At 39.7% G+C, this 26,143-nt stretch overlaps 1 protein-coding gene across 7 annotated transcripts in view; it reads right to left on the bottom strand.

The window, feature by feature from the left end:
- CCDC148 (coiled-coil domain containing 148) overlaps nucleotides 1-26,143 on the bottom strand; it is a 340,275-nt gene that overhangs the window by 54,348 nt on the left and 259,784 nt on the right. Inside the window, exon 14 of one of the 7 annotated variants that reach the window (XR_009599333.1) lies at nucleotides 12,770-12,816. The exons of the other annotated variants lie outside the window; for them this stretch is intronic. The gene's annotated coding sequence lies outside the window, so the exon portion shown is untranslated. The remainder of the gene's footprint in view (nucleotides 1-12,769; nucleotides 12,817-26,143) is intronic. 7 annotated transcript variants of the gene reach the window in all.

Here is a 26,143-nt window from a genome sequence, read left to right as displayed (position 1 = left end):
GCAATATCTCTGCTTTTTAATATGTTGTCTAGGTTTGCAAAAAAAAAATAAACAGATATTTATTGATTTATTTATATATTTTGATGTTCAAGCTGGTTTTAGAAAAGCAGAGGAACCAGAGATCAAATTGCCAGCATCTGCTGGATCATCAAAAAAGCAAGAGAGTTCCAGAAAAACATCTATTTCTGCTTTATCGACTATGCCAAAGACTTTGACTGTGTGGATCGCAATAAACTGTGGAAAATTTTGAGAGAGATAGGAATACCAGATCACCTGACCTGCCTCTTGAGAAACCTGTATGCAGGTCAGGAAGCAACAGTTAGGACTGGACATGGAACAACAGATTGGTTCCAAATAGGAAAAGGAGTACCATCAAGGCTCTATAGTTTCATCCTGCTTATTTAACTCATGTGGAGTACATCATGAGAATCGCTGGGCTGGATGAAGCACAAGCTGGAATCAAGATTGCCGGGAGAAATATCAATAACCTCAGATATGCAGATGGCACCACCCTTGTGGCAGAAAATGAAGAAGAACTAAAGAGCCTCTTGATGAAAGTGAAAGAGGAGAGTGAAAAAGTTGGCCTAAAGCTCAACATTCAGAAAACGAAGATCATGGCATCCAGTCTCATCACTTCATGGCAAATAGATGGGGAAACAGTGGAAACAGTGGCTGACTTTAATTCTGGGGCTCCGAAGTCACTGCAGATGGTGACTGCAGCCATGAAATTAAAAGATGCTTACTCCTTGGAAGGTAAGTTATGACCAACCCTAACCCTAAAGGAGATCAGTCCTGAGTGTTCTTTGGAAGGACTGATACAGAAGCTGAAATTCCAATACTTTGGCCACCTGATGCAAAGAGATGACTCATTTTGAAAAGACCCGGATGCTGGGAAAGATTGAAGGCAGGAGAAGAAAGAGAATGAGATGGTTGGATGGCATCACTGACTCAGTGGACATCAGTTTGGGTAAACTCTAGGAGTTGGTGATGGACAGGGAAGCCTGGCATGGTGTAGTCCATAGGGTTCAAAGAGTTGGACACGACTGAGAGACTGAACTGAAATGAGGTTTGTCATAGCTTTCCTTCTGAAGAGCAAGTATCTTTTAATTTCATGGCTGCAGTCACCATCTAGAGTGATTTTGGGGCCCAAGAAAATAAAGTCTTTCACTGTTTCCATTGTTTCTCCATCTATTTGCTATGAAGTGATGGGACAAAATGCCATGATCTTAGTTTTTTGAATGTTGAGTTTTAAGCCAACATTTTCACCCTCCTCTTTCACTTTCGTTAAGAGGTTCTTTAGTTCCTCTTTTCAATTTTACAAGTCTGAATTTTGCAATAAGGAGTTCATGATCTGAGCCACCGTCAGCTTCAGGTCTTGTTTTTGCTGACTGTATAGAGCTTCTCCCTCTTCAGCTACAAAGAATATAGTCAATCTGATTTCGATTTTGACCATCCAGTGATGACTACGTGTAGAGTCATCTCTTGTGTTGTTGGAAGAGGGTGTTTGCTATGAACAGTGTCTTGGCAAAACTCCGTCAACCTTTACCCTGCTTCATTTGTACTCTAAGGCCAAACTTGCCTGTTATTCCAGGTATCTCTTGACGTCCTACTTTTGCATTCCAATTCCCTATGATGAAAAGGACATCTTTTTTGGTGTTAGTTCTAGAAGGTCTTGTGGGTCATCATAGAACTGTTCAACTTCAACTTCTTTGGCATTGGTGGTTGGGGCATAGATTTGGATAACTGTGATGCTGAATGGCTTGCCTTGGAAACGAACACAGATCATTCTGTCATTTTTGAGATTTCACCCAAGTACCCTGAGTACACTGGCTATGTCTTAATTGTCTTTGTATCCCCGAGAGCTAGCATAAGGCCTAAGACAGAAGGCATGCACCAACACATGAATGACAGAATGAATGATGAATGAATTTCTAAAGCTTTAGAAAGTACCCAATGGAATTTTCTAAGCTGTAGGTAACTAACAGGACACGGGAATTGATAAAATAGAAGTTTAAAAATAAATTGAATATATATATCTCCATTAAACCTGTCAAATAAGTCAGTGGAAAGTTTTTTTTTTTTTGTAAGATATTTAATTATTTGAGGAGTGAAAGGGAAGCTGAATTCAGCTCAGTTCAGTTCAGTCGCTCAGTTGTGTCCAACTCTTTGCGACCCCATGAACCACAGCACGCCAGGCCTCCCTGTCCATCACCAACTGCCGGAGTCCACCCAAACCCATCTCGATAGAGTTGGTGATGCCATCCAAACCATCTCATCCTCTGTCGTCCCCTTCTCCTCCTGCCCTCAATCTTTCCCAGCATCAGGGGCTTTTCAAATGAGTCAGCTCTCTGCATCAGGTGGCCAGTGTATTGGAGTTTCAGCTTCAACATCAGTCCTTCCAATGAACACCCAGGACTGATCTCTTTTAGGATGGACTGGCTGGGTCTCCTTGCAGTCCAAGGGACTCTCAAGAGTCTTCTCCAACACCACAGTTCAAAAGCATCAATTCTTTGGCACTCAACTTTCTTTATAGTCCAACTCTCACATCCATACATGACCACTGGAAAAACCATAGCCTTGACTAGACGGACTTTTGTTGACAAAGTAATGTCTCTGCTTTTTAATATGCTATCTAGGTTGGTCATAACTTTCCTTCCAAGGAGCAAGCGTCTTTTAATTTCATGGCTTCAATCACCATCCACAGTGATTTTGGAGCCCAGAAAAATAAAGTCAGCCATTGTTTTCAGTTTCTCCATGTATTTGCCATGAAGTGATGGGACTGGATGCCATGATCTTCGTTTTCTGAATGTTGAGCTTTAAGCCAACTTTTTCACTCTCTTCTTTCATCAAGAGGCTCTTTAGTTCTTCTTCACTTTCTGCCATAAGGGTGATGTCATCTGCATATCTGAGGTCATTGATATTTCTCCCGATAATCTTGATTCCAGCTTGTGCTTCCTCCAGCCCAGTGTTTCTCATGATGTACTCTGCATATAAGTTAAATAAGCAGGGTGACAATATACAGCCTTGATGTACTCCTTTTTCTGTTTGGAACCCATCTGTTGTTCCATGTCCAGTTCTAACTGTTGCTTCCTGACCTGCATACAGGTTTCTCAAGAGGCAGGTCAGGTGGTCTGGTATTCCCATCTCTTTCAGAATTTTCCACAGTTGATTGTGATCCACACAGTCGAAGCCTATGGCACAGTCAATAAAGCAGAATTAGATGTTTTTCTGGAACTCTCTTGCTTTTTCCATGATCCAGTGGATGTTGGCAATTTGATCTCTGGTTCCTCTGCCTTTTCTAAAACCAGCTTGAACATCTGGAAGCTCACGGTCACATATTGTTGAAGCCTGGCTTGGAGAACTCTGAGCATTACTTTACTAGCATGTGAGATGAGTGCAATTGTGCGGTAGTTTGAGCATTCTTTGGCATTGACTTTCTTTGGGATTGGAATGAAAACTGACCTTTTCCAGTCCTGTGGCCACTGCTGAGTTTTCCAAATTTGCTGGCATATTGAGTGTAGCACTTTCACAGAATCATCTTCCAGGATTTGAAATAGCTCAACTGGAATTCTATCACCACCACTAGCTTTGTTTGTAGTGATGCTTCCTAAGGCGCACTTTACTTCACATTCTAGGATGTTTGGCTTTAGATGTTGGGAGTGATCACACCTTCGTGATTATCTGGGTCGTGAAGATCTTTTTTGTACAGTTCTTCTGTGTATTCTTGCCACCTCTTCTTAATATCTTCTGCTTCTGCTAGGTCCATACCGTTTCTGTCCTTTATTGAGCCTATCTTTGCATGAAATGTTCCCTTAAGTGAAGTGAAGTTGCTCAGTCGTGTCCGACTCTTTGCGACCCATCGACTGTAGCCCACCAAGCTCCTCCATCCATGGGATTCTCCAGGCAAGAATACTGGAGTGGGTTGCCATTTCCTTCTCCAGGGGATCTTCCTGACCCAGGGATCGAACCCAGGTCTCCCACATTGCAGGCAGACGCTTTTAACCTCTGAGCCACCAGGGAAGCGAAGAGATCTCTAGTCTTTCCCATTCTATTGTTTCCATCTATTTCTTTAATCTGATCACTGAGGAAGTCTTTCTTATCTCTCCTTGCTATTCTTTGGAACTCTGCATTCAAATGGATATATCTTTCCTTTTCTCCTTTGCTTTTCGCTTCTCTTCTTTTTCAGCTTTGTAAGGCCTCCTTAGAAGTTGAATTACTGTAAAATAAATCAGGTGTCCAGTTTCTTTGGACAATCAGGAACCATTGACACTAAAAGGCAAACTCAAATGACCTCCATGAAACTGTGCTTTTGGAGGGGTAGTGCAGGAGAATGGTATGTTGGCTTGAAGGAATTATTTATTATGAACTGAAATTTAAAAAGCTATCCAGGCAAATCAGCATTTATTTGCCTAATTTCCTCCTTACATTCGTTTATTCATTGTATTCATATTATATGCCATATATATATGATTGTGTAAAACATCATACTCTGCAAAACATAGGAAAAACCCAGAGCAATTGGAAATACCTGTCAAGTAGATAAGAGCAGAGCCTATATCTGCATTTATATCTAAAAAATCTGGATTTTTGAGCCTATATCTGGAGCTTGCCACTTGCCATCATCATATGAGTTCACTAAGGAAAGACATCTGTCATTTAACACTAATTGGGTAATTACACAGTGACTCTTGAGCCCACAAATGGTTTATGTAGATAAAAAATGGTTTACATAGTCTAGCATCACAATTAACATGCATTGCATTTTAAACATCTTTAAGATGCACATAATCATTTTATCCATTGTATAAGAATGGAACTCATGTGGAGGGTTTGTCTCATAGCTGTCTTTAAATTCTTTCCACTAAGGTTTATAAACAAAAAGAAATGATTTAAGAGCTAAGAAAATTATAAGCATGGGTGATTAGTTTAATCAGAGCTTTTTTTCCCCCCTCTGAAGGATTCCCTGATTGCTCAGACAGTAAAGAATCTCCCTGCAATGCAGGAGACCAGGGTTTGATCCCTGGGTTGCAAAGATACCCTCAGAAGGCAATGACAATCCACTCCAGTATTCTTGCATGGAGAATTCCATGGACAGAGGAGCCTAGTGAGCTGCAGTGCATGCAGCTGCAAAAAGTCAGACATGACTGAGTGACTAACATACACAAACACAGTTTCTGATAAACCTAATTTCAATGAGTGTTTTCAGAATCGCAAATATTGAAAAATGCATTGTGTTAGTGTGGAACTTTGAAAAGTCACGCTAAAGAAATATACCACTTTGTTATCAAATCATTTTGGTATGGTTTTATATCTTTTTAACTTCTGACTTTAATTGGTCTTTGTTTTCCAGGGACAGACACCTGTATCATGATGGAACTGGTTTTTCTCCTTCAGGAGTCCTGCCGGGATGGTATTGAGACAACAAAAGAAACCGCAGTCCTCTCCCTCAAACAAATGGCTTAAATAAATAAGATTAATAAAACTTGCCTTCTCTAATCCTGTTTGAAAATCCCCCTTACATTCTCTTTCTTCCTTCCCAGGTCTCTCAGAACTTCTGTAGACAGCAAACATCAAAAAGACCAGATTTTTATAGTGATTCAGCCGCCCACGGCAATGAAGTAAACCCTGATTTTCTTTCGGCCTAGGAAAAGATCAGGAAAGAGGCTTCACAAACAACCTCTTCAACATTTGAGGTTAAAAAAAAAATCAGTGTAGCAGAAACGTTACTTTCATCCATACCTTTGGGGGGTTTGTTTCCTTTCTCTTTGCTTATTTTTTTTTTTTTAAGTAACTTAATCCGTACCCACCCCTCATACAAACATTATAAAATATTTTCTTTACCAAAATTTTTTGTTAGACATTTAAAGTATACTTGAAAAGAAATGACAAAATATATTTCTTCTGGGGGCATGACATTTCTGGTGCCTTTTTTCCTTTGCTCATTCCGTCAAATGCGGATTTGCTCCTGCTGCAGCTGGAGTTTCCCTCTTCAAGTTTCAACTAGCTTCTTAGGTGACTTCCCGCCGAGGCTCGTCTCTTTTAGCAATCTCCTTTCTCTCAGAATTCAGCTTCCCTGAATGAGTTCTGGAATCCTTGCTCTTTATTCCTTTTGTTGTTGCTGTTCCGTGGCTCAGTAGGGTCCGACTCTTTTCGATCCCATGGACTGCAGCGCACCAGGCTTCCCTGTCATTCCTTTAGAGACAGACACCCCACAAAGCAGCGCCCCCTACAGTCTCGTCGAGTGAACGCTGGTGTTCGGATCTGCGAGCAGAGGGCTGGAACCCAGAGCACTTCATGCACAAACACTGTAGCTTTTTTCAGGTGAAAGTTCAAAGCTGATGTTCTGGAAAGGCTACTACTTGAGGCCAAGAGAGAGACATGTGTCTTTCTCCAGAGCCCAAGCGAATAAAATTAAAAATAGTATTATTGACTAAACTGATAGGGAACCAGCTTTGTTGGAAAACATAGAACAATAAACTGGACAGGGATACAAATTACTTTACAAATAATACCTTGCTCACAAACAACAACATCCTTTAAAGGATACCTATATTTTCTCAACAGCGTTATTTAAGTATGGGCAGAAATAAATCTCCAAAAGCCCTGTATTTTTCTTTCCTACAGTAAATTAAAGATGTCCACACCCATATTCCATGGGACTTCTCTCTGGAAGCCTTTCAAAGGAAATGGAGAAATTCCTAGAGGAAGGTCATGGGCCAGAGAAGTACAATAAAGCAGGCTTACAAAAATGCATAATTTGTACAAGTTAACAGTATACTAGAATTACAAGTAAATCCCAAACTTAGGGAGCAGCTAGGGAAAGGCTGGAGAGGCTGAAGAGAGAAGTAGCAGATTCCTAAGTAAGTTGGTGGTATAAATACAGCAGATAATGAACTTTTATGAAACTGTATTTTAATAAAGGTTACAATGGTCGAATGTTGGCCCATCTAGACACAGCAGTGGTTGTGTTTCCTGTATTCAGATTTTGCAGAGAGCAAAGCAACAGCAGAAGAGGCTCCTTAGGAAGAAGAGCTCTCTCCCAGCACAAGAACTTTACAGCAGTTGAGCTCAGAAAATAGGCTGACCTGGTCCTCCCAAGTGGCCTAATCATGACCCCCAAACAATAAACCTGCAGGAAAATCCACATAGTCCTTGTTAAAATGAAAAAAGGGTAGTGAATCTTGCTCCTCAAAGATAGATTATTTACTCTAACCCAAGCTGCTGGGCAATGGCTTGGATAGCAAAAAGAAGGGTATTTTATTTCCTCTAAAAGCTATAAACTGAGTGTCTACATAATTCTAATGTCTTAGAGATATAGCCAACCTCGTCACATATATGAAAGGCAACTCGCATTTTTCTCTTCAAGTGACTCTAAATTTTAATCTTTATTGTCTTCTCCCAGATGTCACAACTCCTCTCTGCCAGATTCCCCATTATTTCAAGAGACAAGAATATTCCCTGAAGCCTCCTTTTGAATATACATTTTTCTGAGATCATGTCTCTGGTTTCCCTTGAGGACTGTCACATCAATAAATCTATCTACTGCCTGGATCCTTGGTTTTGAAAATAATTTTACCACCTTGGCCAGGCACAGCCAATATTTCTCTCTTATACATATTCTTTAGTTCAAGTAAAAAGTCTTGCTTGGGCTGTTTTATTTCTGTTCATAAAAATGTTCATATGCAGAATTTGGCATAATTGCAGATGGAGACCAGATTTTCTGCAAACAGGCCAGTTCTTACATATGGGCCAAGGAAGACCCTACCTGAGCCTGGTCCAATATAAACTTATACCCACTACATGGACTCCTCAGAGGGTATGGTTTGCGGAGCAATACTCTGACAGATCATATGGATTAACTTGGACCAAAAGCTCCCAGTATTAAAAAAAAAAAATCAAAAAGCTTTACTCTTTTAGAAACATTTAAAGCTTTCAAGCCCACACACACTCAGATAGTACTGATAATCCTCTCTCTGTTTGTGGGATTTGGAAGAGCTACAAAGAACGAAGAGCCACAATATTTTGACAAAGTGATATAGTCTTCTCTTTAGGTATATTTGATGGAAACTTTTGGACTTTTCCCCTTCACTTAACATAATGTCATAAATACAGCAACATTTGAGTATATGGAGACTTTATAGTAATATGATACATAAATATACACAATTCTCTTGTATATATAAAGTGTCAATATCTTTAAAAAATTACCTTTTGTATAAAACTTTACAGTTTTCAAGGTACTCTCACATACATTATCAGTACAGATTCTATATTAAAAATAACTTATTATTCAACTAATAACCTAAGGAGCATAACTCACTCCACTTCTCCTGATTATGTGAGAGAGGGCATCTGTTCAGTTCAGTCACTCAGTCCTGTCCAACTCTCTGCGACCCCATAAACCACAGCACGCCAGGCCTCCCTGTCCATCACCAACTCCTGGAGTTCACCCACACTCATGTCCACTGAGTCGGTGATCCACTCCAACCATCTCGTCCTCTGTCGTCCCTTCTCCTCCTGCCCTCAGTCTTTCCCAGTATCAGAGGCTTTTTCAAATGAGTCAACTCTCTGCATCAGGTGGCCAGTGTATTGGAGTTTCAGCTTCAGCATCAGTCCTTCCGATGAACACCCAGGACTGATCTCCTTTAGGATGGACTGGTTGGATCTCCTTGCAGTCCAAGGGACTCTCAAGACTCTTCTCCAATACCACAGTTCAAAAGCATCAATTCTTCGGCGCTCAGCCTTCTTCACAGTCCAACTCTCACATCCATACATGACCACTGGAAAAACCATAGCCTTGACTAGACGGACTTTTGTTGACAGAGTAATGTCTCTGCTTTTTAATATGCTATCTAGGTTGGTCATAAACTTTCCTTCCAAGGAGCAAGCATCTTTTAATTTCATGGCTTCAGTCACCATCCACAGTGATTTTGGAGCCCAGAAAAATAAAATCTGACACTGTCTCCACTGTTTCCCCATGTATTTGCCATGAAGTGATGGGACTGGATGCCATGATCTTGGTTTTCTGAATGTTGAGCTTTAAGCCAACCTTTTCACTCTCCTCTTTCACTTTCATCAAGAGGCTTTTAGTTCCTCTTCACTTTCTGCCATAAGGGTGGTGTTATCTACGTATCTGAGGTTATTGATATTTCTCCCGATAATCTTGATTCGAGCTTGTGCTTTCTTCAGCCTAGCGTTTCTTATGATGTACTGTGCATAGAAGTTAAATAAGCAAGGTGACAATATACAGTCTTGATGTACTCCTTTTCCTCTTTGGAACCAGTCTGTTGTTCCATGTCCAGTTCTAACTGTTGCTTCCTGACCTGCATACAGGTTTCTCAAGAGGCAGGTCAGGTGGTCTGGTATTCCCATCTCTTTCAGAATTTTCCACAGTTTATTGTGATCCACACAAAGGCTTTGGCATAGTCAATAAAGCAGAAATAGATGTTTTTCTGGAACTCTCTTGCTTTTTCCATGATCCAGCGGATGTTGGCAATTTGATCTCTGGTTCCTCTGCCTTTTCTAAAACCAGCTTGAACATCTGGAAGTTCACAGTTCACATATTGCTGAAGCCTGGCTTGGAGAATTTTGAGCATTACTTTACTAGCATGTGAGATGAGGGCAATTGTGTGGTAGTTTGAGCATTGTTTGGCATTGCCTTTCTTTGGGATTGGAATGAAAACTGACCTTTTCCAGTCCTGTGGCCACTGCTGAGTTTTCCAAATTTGCTGGCATATTGAGTGCATCACTTTCACAGCATCATCTTTCAGGATTTGAACTAGTGTAACTGGAATTCCATCACTGGCTTTGATCTTAGTGATGCTTCCTAAGGCCCACTTGACTTCACATTCTAGGATGTCTGGCTCTAGGTGAGTGATCACACCATCATGATTATCTGGGTCGAGAGGGCATCAGCATTTTTTAAATTTAATTAGGATTTATACCGTACCTGTTTCCAAACAGGGTTGAAGTGATATTTAGTATTTCAACCCATTGAAAAACAGCCACATGACAAATCAAAGATATTTTACAGAATGAAATAAAAGGAGTCAAATGTTTACAAGAAACTGCAACAAATTGTGAAATCCAGGCCATGAACTTGTTTCTCATAGGGGTCAGCATTTACTTACTAAGTGGGAATGCTGAAACTCTGGGCCTGTGTAACAGTATGTTTCCAGACTTGTCTCACCAGCAGGGTCTCTGGACCTCATATCTCAGGGAATGGTTGGTAAACCAAATGTTCTGGAATCTTTAGTAGTTGCTCATTTTTAAAATGCATTTTCCTGGACCTGACCTAGGATTACTGGTGGTAGGATTCTGGGATCTATGCTTTCACATGCTCACCAGGTAATATTTTTGCTCTTCAAAGTTTGAAAACCCTGCTTTCTGGTATCAGTACTTATTGCACAAGAACTATCGAAAACTTGGCAACAAGAAGGTAGAAAGCTCGTCGACTGATCAGTCTCTAGGATACTGCTTTATGCCTTCCTGTTTCTGCTTGTGCTTACCATACTTGCAAACACTTTGCCTACTGCCCACTTGATGTTTTGCTTTGGATGGTTTCATGTACTTGACCTCTTCTGACTGTAATGTTATTCTCCTTCCAACATGTCATCTTCTTCCTGCTCATCAGCTTTTTTTAAACATTCCTGCCACAGATTCCTGATATTTGTGTATGTTCCAGCACCCGCTGGTTACTCCTAAACTCATGTTGATAGCTCCACAGGCTACTACACTCTCTGTTTGTATCACTTGGGATCAGTTTACTCCATTTTTCTTCAAGGGAACATGGGAGACACTCTCTACTCCAGCTTCTGGCCATCAATGCCCAGATAAGGCCTTAGGTAGGAGAAATGATCTGATCTCTGCTCTTTAGTGTTATTTCCAGTTCATGGGCTTTATTTGATTATTCTCTCTATTCGAGGTACATATATTATGCTTTTCCCACTCTCCAAACTCTCTTTGACACAGTCTACTGCCCCTGTCATTTTCTGCTTTCCTCAATACAGTCACTGGCTTATACTATGTGAGTGAAGTCGCTCAGTCATGTCCGACTCTTGGCGACCCCATGGACTGTAGCCTACCAGGCTCCTGTGTCCATGGGATTTTCCAGGGAATAGTGCTGGAGTGGATTGCCATTTTCTTCTCCAGGGGATCTTCCCAACCCAGGGATCGAACCCGGGTCTCCCACATTGTAGACAGACACTTTACCATCTGAGCCACCAGGGAAGTCCATTGTCTTCTACATTGGATGTGACCCCTATATCTGATGATTTCATATGAAGGCACACTCAACATCTCGACTTCAAAATTTATGGCCCTAATTTCTACACTATAATTATCAATCCTTCAGGCATATATTTGGGAATCAATTCATCATCCTGTAACACTCACTTACCCCCAAGGTCTTTCTTTTGTTTTCTGTGAATTTTTGCCTTTTCTCTTCAAATTTAGGATTATACTCTGCACTGCTCTCCTCCCCTTTTAGGATTGTAAAACTTTTTACTAATGTAAAAATTTTACAATATTTTTCAGAAATATTTTCTCCATCTTTGAGAACTATCCTTTGTCCCTAGTTCAGAGCCGCTTTTTCTGGCCATAGACTACTTAGGAAACTTTTAAAAGATAGTAGACAGTGTAACCTGAGAATCTGTGATGTTTAACTTTGCTTCTAAAGTTGTCAGTATTAACAGGAAGATCAGGTGGAAACACCATCTCCACAACCAGCTCCTCTGGTCTTCTTCCTAAGACACCAAAGTTTCTGCACACCTTCCACTTTTCTCCAAACTTACCATCCAAACCAAAACAAGTGCAGAGTGTCTGATAGGTGCATGAGGTTAGGACTTCCCTTATAAATTTTAGAAGAGTTTTACAGGGGAGGCAGCTAGCAGATAAGGCCCAGCAAATTGGCTCATGGGCAATTCCATAGCGATCAGTAGGAATTCACAGTGATATCTTCATGTGACCTTTGTTATATGATTCCTCTGCTGGGGTGGCTAAGAACCCTAGTCCAGCACTAGCGCTACCTCATGCCAGTTGGAGAGAGCCAACTGCTAAATATTTAGGACCATCGCAAGCTAGTTGTTAAATATAGCCACTAATAAACATTCAATTGATGTGGCTCAGACAGTAAAGCGTCTGCCTGCAATGTGGGAGACTCGGGTTCAATCCCTGGGTTGGGAAGATCCCTGGAGAAGGAAATGGCAACCCAGTCCAGTATCCTTGCTTGGAGAATCCCATGGATGGAGGAGCCTGGTAGGCTACAGTCCATGGGGTCGCAAAGAGTCAGACACGACTGAGTGACTTCATTTTCACTTTCTTTCCATAAACTTAAAAAATAGACTATATTTAAAAACAAAGGTAAAAATACTCAAAACTCATGATGTTAAATTTACAGTTACTGTTATCTAGGCCCTAAAAATAATATGTAATGATGTGCAATGGCATATTTCTTCATAACTCTGTTCAGTGACATCAAGTTGGTCATTCAAAATAAGCCACAGGAGAGGATCTGTACCTCAGAAATCACCAAACTGCAAACCAGGACTCATCCCCAACCTCTCCTCCACCTCCAGCCAGTTTTTAAATATTTGTCAGTATATGATCCCTGTGAACCCACTTAGTATTAAGATGGAAAGCCACAAAGAACAGTACAGTTAGGTGAACTTTCTCAATTTGTCAATTCCCTTCAGTCTGCTTTCCTTTCAATGTGGTCTCGCATCTCCCAAGTCAAAGCCTTTGGAAGCAGAACCTGTATCGGATAACTCACCTGAACAGTGTTCAGTCTGAGTTTTTACTTTATTTATTGGCGTTCCTCTGTAAGACAAAATCAGAAATTCCTTTGTAGAAATTGTATATCTAAATGTTCTCTGCTCAAAATCCCTGCCCTTTTACTGACATTGTATCTTGGGCCCTGCACTGCACGTGTGTGTGCATCAGTATTTGTGTTCTATGTTTATGCATATCTGTGTGTACTATAAAATAGCTGTACAGCTACTTCCGATAGGCTAATTTTAACTTAAAATAACTACAATTTAAGCCCAGCTCTGTATCTACTAAAACACTAGAAAGGGAGACCATTAAGTGTCTTAGAATCAATATTTTAATTCTTAAGAGGGAATTCAGTAGGAGGTCAGCAAATGTTATTAAAGGATCAGGAAACTGACTCAGGAAAATCTAAAGAAAGACTCCTTATATGGCAATGATAAGGCTAATGGGAAACTGAAAGCGATCTTGGAGACTGATTGGAAATTTTATACAGAGGAATCATTGTTCTCTGTTTCCACTCAGAATAAGTCAAGAAGTATTCAACTTACAGCACTTTATTGAGAGAACTTTACAAGAATTCAATAAGAGAAAATTATCTTAAGGATTTTTTCTCCTAAAGTTGTTTCTTAATCAGCCATTTTAATCAATGATCCCACAGAAGCTTAAATTAAAGGTAGAGTGTCTTATTACGAAAAAGTCACCCATACGAGCACTCAATGGAAGATGGGATGTCTGGATTTTCCCCACAGGTAGATATGGACTTTAGCTTTCAAAATATTCTTCAAAGTTCTAAGCCCCATTGAAGGTCATATTTACTAAGGCTAACCCGAAGAGATAGGCATGTATAATTAAGGGGTAAGGATATAAATACCTAAGACAGGTAATACCAAATCAGACCAAAGAAACTTTATATCTGAAACTCAGTTTTTGATTGTGTCAATGAGGTCCTTTTGTGGGAAGTCATGTGAGGGGGCTCAGATAAACAACTTTCCCTAATAATCCACTAAGTCCATATGTGTGTCTAATTCCATTTTGAACTCACTTATGTGTTTATATGTTCAACCTCTTAGGGTAATTACTTCCCTAGTTTTTATGACCACTTTTCTGGTATACTGGCTGCCCTGGTGGTTCAGACGGTAAATTGTCTGCCTGCAATGCGGGTTCGATCCTTGGGTCAGGAAGATCTGCTGGAGAAGGAAATGGCAATCCATTCCAGCACTCTTGCCTGGAAAATCCCATGGACGGAGGAGCCTGATAGGCTACAGTCCTTGGGGTCACAAAGAGTCGGACACGACTGAGCGACTTCACTTTCACTTTCACTTTTCTGGTATACTGAAATTTGTTGAATCTCTGTGAATGCATTACAATCCTTTTAGAAAAAGAGTATAACCACTAAATGTATTCACTAATTGTTTAATGTGATTAACAATAATTAAGTAATTAAAACAGTATTTAATCCCAAAGATTTAAGTATCCATTATTTGGCCTCTGCTTATCCTGTTATCTTCTCTCACCATAAACTTTCCTCAACCCACTGCATACTTTATGGTTCAACTACTTTAGATTTTTTTCAGTTCCTTAAAATTGCCATAGAAATTTGGCAGTTGACATTTCCCATATTTTAAAGATGTTTCCTTCCACCACAAAGACTTCCTGGCTTCCCCCTGCCACCCTCTACCTGGTTTAGGTGGTGGGCCCCGCTGAAGAATATTTTAATTTCCCATTAGACTGCCAGGTCCTTGAAAATAAGGACTGTCTTGTTTACTACTCTACGTCAAGACAGTAGGCATTCAATAATAATTATGTAAAAAATAAGTAGATCAATGGCTTTAAAACAATATCACCACTGTGTTCATGTACTAGAGGCTCCATGCATTAACTCTGACCCTCACAAACACGGCCCAACTTCATGGCCATTATATTTATCATTTTTTGAAACACACTAGAAATCATGCAGTCCCCCAAATGCAAATTTATAATGATATTATACACATGCCAATTCATGCTTTTGTATTCTTTGTTAGCAGTTAGATAGCATCACTGACTCAATGAACATGAGTTTGAGCACATTCAGTGAGCTAGCGAAGGACAGGGAAGCCTGGCACGCTGCAGCCCATGGAGTCACAAAGAGCTGGACATGACTTAAGGACTACACAACAACTAGTGGTACTTTGGATTTCATTGGATTTTTTTGTCTGATATCTTCAAGCAAATACATATAGTGGCGTCAGGATCTCTTCAATAGGTTGTAAAGAATCATTTAGAATTATCATCCTATAAACGTGGTTTGCAGAATAGAAGAAGCAGAAATGGTTTTCTGCTGAGTTTCAATTTATCTTGTTTGATTTTGTATGTTACTGGCAGCACACACTTTTGGCCTTTGTTAAGGGGAGTTAAGAGTCACTGTAAAGTTTAAGAACATCTCCTCCTTCAAGGAACAAAAGCAGGAGAAACTTTCATCATGATGAGGGAAATCAAACAAACCTTGGTTTTGAAACTGCTTTGTCCTCACGAAGGTGACTTCTTAAGGGAGGAAATCAAAACCAGAGTGGGAAAATAGAGGCAGGGGCCACCAGACTAGTCAAGATTAGTTGAATATAAAGAAGTATGCTCTTTATAAGTTGTTTGTAGACTTTATGAGAACAATAGAAGAGAGTCATGGCAGCAAAGTATGGATTTAAGAAAAAAATATCTTGGTCTATAGGAGATCTAACTTGATTTTATTAGTTTGCTCTAAAGTATATGATACTTTAAGCTTAGAAAATGACTTTCTTGTAAATGGCTTCAATAAACACATATGTTGATAATGACAGTTTTGGTTTATATCTTATTTTAAATAGTTCTTTCTAACAGATCTTAGGTGCTGCTGGGTGACATTTTCTGAAATAAATCAAGATTTTAAACTCCAAGTTCCTTCTGTCTTAAAGGAAAATCACAGGTGAATAGGGGATCATTTATTACAATCATTAGTGAAAAATATTGTTATCTGCTTAAGTTTTTCTTCAGAACAAACAAATCTTTTATTTTGGAATAAAAGGGTCAAATCGTATAAACTTCCAGCTGATGACTGATGGCAAAAATTGGTGATTAAGGCATAGACATTTTTTTCTCTCTTTCCCTCTCTTTATAAGCTTTCTCTCTTAATGATTTTAATGAAAAGTTCAGAGAAAAATTGTATTGATTTTATGTCATGAGGCTAAGAGAGTTGAGACACTCTCAAACTAGTCATTTTGGTAATGATTACAAATCATTCTGATGGAGGAAAGAAGATATTTGAAAGATTCTGCATATTGTTCCAAAAACTCATCTGCTCAAGACAGGGATGAGAAGACAGGGTTTAGTGGCACCATGTTTTGAAAAGATGGCCTTTATCTAGGTTCACACATTGAGACTGATTTTTATGTCTTAATTAGTTTATTTTAGTCTGAACAGTCCCATCACTTTTTCCCCCAGGACACTGACTTTTTGAAGCATTTAAAGAAGTTGTTTTGTAGAATATCTCCCATTTTGGATGTGCCTGGTTATTTCCTCTTGATATCTAGTAATCGCCTTTTATTCCTCTTTCTCCTGAATTTCCTGTAAGTTAGGTCTCAAACAGGGGTCAACAAACTACAACTTACAAGCTACATTGAAACCCTTGCTTATTTTTGTAAATAAAGTTTTATTGGCACAGAGTCACATCCATTTGTTTATATATTGTTGTGGCTGCTTTCTCCCATAAGGACAGGGTAGAGTAGTCGTGATGGAGACCATGTAGTCCACAAAGACTTAAAAAATTACACTCTGTCTCTTTCTAAAAAATATTTGTCAATTCTTAGACAAGAAAATTGGTGGATTGAGGTAAAATACCTTTGGCATAAAAGTGATATATTTCCTATTCAACATCTCAGGAGGCACAATGTCATGCTACCCAACTATTAGTGATGTGACATTAGTAGCCTTGATGAAGCTGGTGATAGCTAGATCTCCCCATTGAAAAGGTACATTTTTTTTTCCTGTTTCCATTTAGTAAGTAATTCATGGAGTGACATTTTGGCTCTGTATAAATATTCTATTACTCAAATATCTTCCCTCCAAATGTTTTATTATCTGTTGATGATCTTTGCCTGAAATAGTTATTTCATTAGGGGTTGAAAAGGGTCATTTTCCAAATCTATCATTTCTTCAACATCTATCAGGTGATACAATAAAACAAAGTTCATCTTAGAAATTTAAATCAGCAGTATTTTTTTCCCAATTAGCTCTGTTCCTTTGAGTGAAAAATGGTATTTAGAAATCAATATCTAAACTGATTTAGATACTGGACTGTATGATTTAGTACTTAGAGTGTATGATCTCTGGGCCTGAAAGAGTTTTATTATCTGGCCTTTTATAGAAAAAGCTTACTGATCCCAGGTCTAGTGGGATGACAAAAGGGAGGGGCACCAAATATTTAAAGACAGAATGTGGTCCTCTGGAGAAGAGAATGGCAAACCACTTCAGTATTCTTGCCTTGAAAACCTCATGAACAGTATGAAAAGGCAAAATGATAGGATACTGAAAGAGGAACTACCCGGGTCAGTAGGTGCCCAATATGCTACTGGAGATCAGTGGAGAAATAACTCCAGAAAGAATGAAGGGATGAGCAAAAGCAAAAACAATACCCAGTTGTGGATGTGACGGGTGATAGAAGCAGGTCCGATGCTGTAAAGAGCAATATTGCATAGGAACCTGGAACGTCAGGTCCATGAATCAAGGCAAATTGGAAGTGGTCAGACAGGAGATGGCAAGAGTGAATGTTGACATTCCAGGAATCAGCAAACTAAAATGGACTGGAATGGGTGGACTTAACTCAGATGACCATTATATCTACTACTGTGCACAGGAATCCCTTAGAAGAAATGGAGTAGCCATCATGGTCAACGAAAGAGTTCAGAATGCATTACTTGGATACAATCTCAAAATGACAGAATGATTTCTGCTCATTTCCAAGGCAAACCATTCAATAGCACAGTAATCCAAGCCTATGCCCCAACCAGTAACAGTGAAGAAGCTGAAGTTGAATGGTTCTATGAAGACCTAGAAGACCTTTTAGAACTAACACCCAAAAAAGATGTCCTTTTCTTTATAGGGGACTGGAATGCAAAAGTAGGAAGTCAAGAAACACCTAGGGTAACAGGCAAATTTGGCCTTGGAATGAGGAATGAAGCAGGGCAAAGGCTAATAGAGTTTTGCCAAGAGGACACACTGGTCATACCAAACACCCTCTCCCAATAACACAAGAGAAGACTCTACACATGGACATCACCAGATGGTCAACACCGAAATCAGATTGATTATATTCTTTGCAGCCAAAGATGGAGAAGCTACAAATAGTTAGAAAAAACAAGACCAGGACCTGACTGTGGCTCAGATCATGAACTCCTTATTGCCAAATTCAGACTTAAATTGAAGAAAGTAGGGAAAACCACTAGACCATTCAGGTATGACCTAAATCAAATCCCTTATCATTATACAGTGGAAGCGAGAAATAGATTTAAGGGCCTAGATCTGATAGATAGAATGCCTGATGAACTATGGACTGAGGTTCATGAGATTGTACAGGAGACAGGGATCAAGACCATCCCCCACGGAAAAGAGATGCAAAAAAGCAAAATGGCTGTCTAAGGAGGCTTCACAAATAGCTGTGTAAAGAAGAAAAGCGAAAAGCAAAAAAGAAAAGATATAAGCATTTGAATGCAGATTTCCAAAGAATAGCAAGGAGAGAGAAGAAAGCATTCCTCCATGATCAGTGCAAAGAAATAGAGGAAAACAACAGAATGGGAAAGACTAGAGATCTCTTTAAGAGAATTAGAGATACCAAGGGAACATTTTATGTAAAGAAGGGCTCGGTAAAGGACAGAAATGGTATGGACATAACAGAAGCAGAAGATATTAAGAAGAGGTGGCAAGAATACACAGAAGAACTGTACAAAAAGATCTTCACGACCCAGATGACCACAATGGTGTGATCACTCACCTAGAGCCAGACATCCTGGAATGTGAAGTCAAGTGGGCCTTAGAAAGCATCACTATGAATAAAGCTAGTGGAGGTGATGGAATTCCAGTTGAGCTATTTCAAATCCTGAAAGATGATGCTGTGAAAATGCTGCACTCAATGTGCCAGCAAATTTGGAAAACTCAGCAGTGGCCACAGGACTGGAAAAGGTCAGTTTTCATTCCAATCCCAAAGAAAGGCAATGCCAAAGAATGCTCAAACTACTGCACAATTGCACTCATCTCACACGGTAGTAAAGTCATGCTCAAAATTCTCCAAGCCAGGCTTCAACAATACATGAACCATGAAATTCCAGATGTTCAAGCTGGTTTTAGAAAAGGCAGAGGAACCAGAGATCAAATTGCCAACATCCCTGGGTCATTGAAAAAGCAAGAGAATTCCAGAAAAACATCTACTTCTGCTTTATTGACTATGCCAAAGCCTTTGACTGTGTGGATCACAATAAACTGCGGAAAATTCTGAAAGAGATGGAAACACGGACCACATGGCCTGCCTCTCGAGAAACCTCTATACAGGTCAGGAAGCAACAGTTAGAACTGGACATGGAACAACAGACTAGTTCCAAACAGGAAAAGTAGTACGTTAAGGCTGTATATTGTCACCCTGGTTATTTAATTTATATGCACAGTACATCATGAGAAACGCTGGGCTGGAAGAAGCACAAGCTGGAATCAAGATTGTCAGGAGAAATATCAATAACCTCAGATATGCAGATGACACCACCCTTATGGCAGAAAGTGAAGAGGAACTAAAAAGCCTCTTGATGAAAGTGAAAGTGTGAAAAAGTTGGCTTAAAGCTCAATATTCAGAAAACTAAGATTATGGCAACTGGTCCCATCACTTCATGGGAAATAGATGGGCAAACAGTGGAAACAGTATCAGACTTTATTTTGGGGGGCTCCAAAATCAATGCAGATGCTGATTGCTGCCATGAAATTAAAAGACACTTACTCTTTGGAAGAAAAGTTATGATCAACCTAGACAGCATATTCAAAAGCATAGACATTACTTTGCCAACAAAGGTCTAGTCAAGATATGGTTTTTCCAGTGGTCATGTATGGATGCAAGTGTTGGACTATGAAGAAAGCTGAGCGCCGAAGAATTGATGCTTTGAACTGTGGTGTTGGAGAAGACTCTTGAGAGTCCCTTGGACTGCAAGGAGATCCAACCAGTCCATTCTAAAGGAGATCAGCCCTGGGTGTTCATTGGAAGGACTAATGCTAAAGCTGAAACTCCAGTACGTTGGCCACCTCATGCAAAGAGTTGACTTATTGGAAAAGACTCTGATGCTGGGAGGGATTGGGGGCAGGAGGAAAAGGGGACGACAGAGGATGAGATGGCTGGATGGCATCACCGACTCAATGGATGTGAGTTTGGGTGAACTCCGGGGGTTGGTGATGGACAGGGAGGCCTGGCGTGCTGCGATTCATGGGATCGCAGAGTCGGACACGACTGAGCGACTGAACTGAACTGAACTGAAGTACTAATCCTGTTAACATTAAAATATTCATTTGTATGTTTTATCCTACCACAAATGTAAAATATTTCAGGCTCATAATACCAATGTTACCACTGAATATCAAACCTACTGAATGAAGTTTAGGATTTCTTTCTAGCATTTTTTCACTTAGAATACACTCAAATAAGGATGTACAGTGCATTATTTTCAAAAATCACTTGAAACAATTTTTTTCTTCATGTGGTTTTATTATCTTAGCTGCAGAGGCTATAAAAATTCTTATGACAGGGAAATTTGAATATGGACTGGATACTAGATGATGTTATGGAATTATTGTTCATTTTCTTAGCTACTTCATGTCAAAGTATTTAATGGTGATGTTTCATTATATCTACAACTTTCTTTCAAATAGTATGGCAAAACACAGTGTTTGTGTGTGTGTGTGTTTGTGTTTGTGTGTGTTGAGAGAGAGAAAGCAAGATTACAAATAAAACAAATAGGGTACAATACTAAAAATCCATTAATCTAGGTAAAAATTTTTGTACCATTTTTGCAACTGTTCTTTAAACTTGAAATTTTATTGAAGTTAACAGGTAAAGAAATAGGTGGAGAAAAAAGAGAGGATTATTAGTCCAATATGGATTTTAAAAAGTGATTTACATATGCATGCACAAATACTTTGCCACCTTGGGCAAAATTAATTAATGTGTTTATCTTGGGAAAGAAGCTTTTAATTCTGCTCTGCTTTGTCAGGAGAATCAGACCATACTTAGAGCTCCAAATACTTTACCGTGAAAGGGAACAGACAGAAATGAATGCAATGTAAGAAGACAGTGGTGTGTTAGGTTGGAAAAGCAAGTTTTCTTTGTTTTCCTCATCCCAGTTAGATTTATTTATACACTATTTGAGGCTTGAGCCCAAGTACATAAGAATATCTTGCTTTTTGAAGCAACAGCGTTAATTCCTCTCCCTTTCACCATGCCATTAGACCTGGGGTTAGCAAGTTTCTTCCATAAAGGGCCAGATGAATGATTTAGGTCTGTGGGCCATACAGTCATCAAAGCATCACCTGTCGTTGCCACAGGAGCCATAGGGTTTCCGCGTGAGTTACACAGCGGGTGTCACTATGGTGCACAAAGCAGCCATAGGCAAATGAATGGGCATGGCTGAGTTTCAGTGAAATTTTGCTCATGGATACAGAAGTTTAAGTTTCATATAGTTTCCACAAAACACAATTTCTTCTTCTTTTTAACTGCTTAAAGCTGTTAAAAACACTCTTAGCTTGTAAGCAATGCAAAAACAGAGGGCTAGATATGGCTAAACCCAGAGAAAAAAAGGGGAAACTTACAATTGTACCTTCGTGTTGGCTGCCTTTTAGCTGCTCCATTTGGCTTTGATGAAGAAAACAAGATGGTATGACAGGTCAAAGCAGCTTTCTCTCTCTCTTATTTTTTGGTCATGCCCTGCAGCTTGCAGACTTTCCTGTTGGCTTAGACAGTAAAGAATCTGTGTGCAGCAGGAGACCCAGGTTCAATCCCTGGGTTGGAAAGATGCCCTGGGGAAGGGAATGGCTCCAGTGTTTTTGCCTGGAAAATTCCATGGACAGAGCAGCCTGTTGGGCTACAGTCCATGGGGTTGAAAAGAGTCGGACATGCCTAAGTGAGTAACACTTTCACTTTACTTTTTCACCGCAGCTTGCAGGATCTTAATTCTCCAGCTAGGGATCAAACCAGGGCCCCATGCAGTACAAGTGTGGAGTCCTAATCACTGGAGGGCCAGGAAATTCCCAGCTGTGTCACTAAGCAGACCGTAGAAGTCTCCTCCCAGAGCTTCAAGATTAAAGAAGCCATGAACAGCTCTAAATAGGAAGGCTCACTTCAAGCTTGTAATCAGTGTTTTGGGGAGAAGTCATGAGGTAGGTGATCGTACATAGAACCTTGATCTGTCAGCCCAGGATCCACCTGGAACTAGAGAGACGTGTTTCCCTCAATCCCTCTGCAAGTGAAGCCACCCCACTGTCTTTGCACTCTAGGGCCATTGCCTTGACAGATCCATGTCATGTTAATATCTCTGTGCATTCCAATTATTTTGCTTCTAGGTACCATGTGTCTTATTTAAACAAATGAATATTAGACACAGATACAGGTAACTTCCTAAGTAATAACCTTTATTTACAATAATTTATATACTTTGATAATACTTCATAGCAACCCTGAACAATGATATGCGGTTCACTGACCATGTTGGGGTGCTCCTCTGGCCAGTGAGGATCTCCTTGGAGTCTTCCTCTACTATAAAGGACAAATGAGATGAAAGCATACCCCTTCCAAAAACAACTTACAAAGAAAGAGGACTTATAGGGATGAGGATGGATATGTAGGGAGAGAAATGCATAGCTATCCTTAATGTTTAAAATGGTTGTCAAGGGAAAGAAGCTTCAGACTTGTTCCGCATGGTTTCAAGCAACGGAAGGAGGATTAATGTATAGAAGATAGCGGGACAGATCTGGGCATACTAATGACAATAAAGCAATAAAAAGAGGAAAAGAAAAAAAAAATCCAGTATCTATCCAAAGGTGAAATGGACTGCCCTGAAAGATAGCAAGTTTAGTATCAGGAGGTACATACATGCCTAGGATATATGATCACATAGTGGAGAGGGAATAGAATAAATCTAAAAGTTAAAGTCATTGAATGATATTACTTTTAAGACATGACTTTTAATACTTAGGCTTGATGATTTTGAGATGGCATTCTTTTCTTTGTTAAAAGAAAAAGACAAATATAAGGAAAAAAGAGAAACAATTCCTCGTTTCTCTAGTTTAACAACAAGGATAAGTGTGGCTCATTCACCTACAACAAATCAACACTCTACCATTTGTCTAGTAGTAGTTAACTTTAGCTATATTCATTCTTATACTTAAAGAATATTTATTGTGACTGAGTTTCCCCAATATGTAATATATGAGAGCATGGTGGTAAAGACAGACAAAGATCTCACTCTCATAATATTAACAGCTCGCTGGAAAAGTTAAAAATTTAACAAGTATATTAAACTGGTGTTGATATTTTACAGATACAGGGCACAGTGATGCTCTGTAAACATGATCACAAATTCATTAATATTATTCCTTTTGAGAGTTTGGGTCTCTGCAATGGACATTGGGGTATATGTGTCTTTTTCAGTTTTGGCTTACTCAGGGTATATGCATAGCAGTGGGATTGCTGGGTCATACGGTGGTTTTATTCCTAGTTTTTTAAGGAATCTCCATACCGCCTTCCATAGTGGCTGTATCAATTTGCATTCCCACCAACAGTGCAAGAGGGTTCCCTTTTCTCCACACCCTCTCCAGTATTTATTGTTTGTAGACTTTTTGATGGACTTCCCTGGTGGCTCAGATGATGATTGCCGTTCTTACCGGTGTGAGGTAATATCTCATTGTAATTTTGATTTGCATTTATCTAATAATGAGTGGTGTAGAGCATCTTTTCATGAGTTTGTTAGCCATCTGTATATCTTCTTTGGAGAAATGTCTGTTTAGGTCTTTTTCCCACTTTTTGATTGAGTTGTTTGTTTTTCTGGTATTTATATGTGTGAGCTGCTTGTATATTGTGGAAATTAATCCTTTGTCAGTTGTTTCATTTGCTATAGGGGTCAATATTGAAAATGTGAATTCATGAGATTTACTAAGCCCTTGGCTGGGGGAGCGGGCAGGGGGGCAGTGAGAGAGGAGGGAGTCACCTGGGCTTCTGATTGGGCAGGGGGGGGGTAAGCAGGGTGAGTCATTTATGAAAAGGAAATATTGGAAGAAGAACAGGTGGAAGGGGTGACTAGTAGTTCCATCTGGGCCAGGGAGAATTTGAAGTGCCAGTGAGATATCCACGTGACAAAGACAGGAGACAGCTGGCTAAACATTACACATGAGGAGAAAAGTATGGAGAGGAACTAACATTACCAAGTGTGTATTTCAGTATGAATGTCATTTTATAGATGTCATTTTCTTTAATTCTGTGAAGAACCATGTGGGAGTGTTCAGAGAGGTAAGCAACTTGCCTAAGTTCACAGACACAGGAAGTAGTAAGGTAGTAATTTCAATATAGACCTTCTTACTCCTTGTTCAAAGTGAAAGGCACATTGTATTCTGTCCCATTTAAAAAAAAAGAAAGAAAGAAATCACCATGCCTGGTGATACTCTTTGGATTTTAAAGGCAGTAAAATCAGCATTTAGGAATGCCTCTCCAGTCAATTTAGAGATTGACCTGAAAAGCTAGCAGTTTTGAACTGTGGCCAGAGCAAGAGAAAAGTGTCCACCTGGTCTAAGCCACAGGGCAGAGGGCAATGCCACTTGGCCCTATGACACTGTGGCTTCAGTGGTGCACTGGTATATTCTGGATGACCAGACTGTTCTACAGAGCCTGCCAAAAAACGTATTGGTTTTTGTATCACAGAAACCCTCAGGATTCAGTGACGCACTCATGGTTTCTTTGCAAGTTATGCTTTTTCTTTTAAGAAATAGCTCTTGGCTTACTATTGGACCCTGGTAATTATTCAACTATCATCTGTCAGGCAGGTACAGTGTAATAGGCACTATTATAAGGGCTTCTGTGTTTTAGCTTATGTATTCCTCTCAACAACCAGGTATTATTTTTCTGTTCTGTAGGTATCAGTTGGACTTTTGACTTTAAGACACCAGATGACAATGAGACTCTAGCTACTCATAATAAGCTGAGTGTTATCTAAGCCACCTGGCCATAAAGCTGGAAGTAGCTAACAGCACAGATTAATAAAAAGAAGTGCACTAGGCTTAAGCATGATCTGAAGACATAAGTAATTTGCCCAAAGAGATGGCTCACTCTCCTTTCAACTGATATGCCTCCCTCAATCCACAACTATGGCCCACGGGGCATTCTCAATGATGAGCTGATGAGGGAGAAAACAAGTGGGTCTTGTTTTCTCAAGTGGACTGCTTCGGCGAATAGGTCTGCACTGAGGTGTCCTAAGAGGTGGTAAAGAAAGGGCATTTCCACTGAGCATAATTTCAGGAGGAACATCTCATTGTTCACTTTACCTGAGCTAAAGGACTAGTGACTGCCACATATTAGAGACTCAATAAATATTTTTTGAGTCAGTGAATAAATGATGAATTAATAACACTCTGTGGAAAGTAGTTCATAGTTGGGCCAGCTGGTTAGGGACATGGAAGGAATATTATTAGATTTGTGACAGGAAGATTCAGAGAGATTATATGGGTGAACCTGATGGAGTTAGTCCAAAGGATAAAAATAACTTATGGAGGTGATTTAAAAGAATTAGGTGAAAAGAGATGATGTGCTGTGTGTGTGCCAGTCTTCTCCAGAAGCCTGATATTTGCTCAATGGGCTCATGATAAAATGCTCCCCATGATGAGAACAGGAACTACATGTTACTCAACTGCATTGATTTGCCCTTATCAAGGCTGACCTGGCTATTGTCAGTCTGAACTCTTTATATATATATACACACACACTCTTATAACTCGACACCTCAGTGTGGACCTATCCAAGACCTATATGAGAATATGTATACTCTTATAACTCATATATATATATATATATATATATATATATATATATATATATATATAAAACACACCAGGGGAACTAGTCAGTGTTAGCTGTTACAACATTATATCACACCCATTCTTTCATGGGAAAGGCAGAAAAAGAATTTGGATTTTCTCTCCTTATATACCACGTTTGTACCATCTGTGCACTCAACATCCCACAGGATATTGCTTCATCCTAAGGAACTCCCTTCACTCTGTAAGATGTAAGGCAACAGGCTGCAGCCCATATGCTGCCATCCTTACAAGACAAATGGCCTGTTGAAGACTCAGATAC

Source organism: Ovis aries, chromosome 2 (genome assembly GCF_016772045.2).
Source record: "Ovis aries strain OAR_USU_Benz2616 breed Rambouillet chromosome 2, ARS-UI_Ramb_v3.0, whole genome shotgun sequence".
In the NCBI taxonomy this organism is placed as follows: Eukaryota; Metazoa; Chordata; class Mammalia; order Artiodactyla; family Bovidae; genus Ovis; species Ovis aries.
Note: the sequence above shows the minus strand (reverse complement) of the source record. Positions and strands in the feature narration are given on the sequence as shown.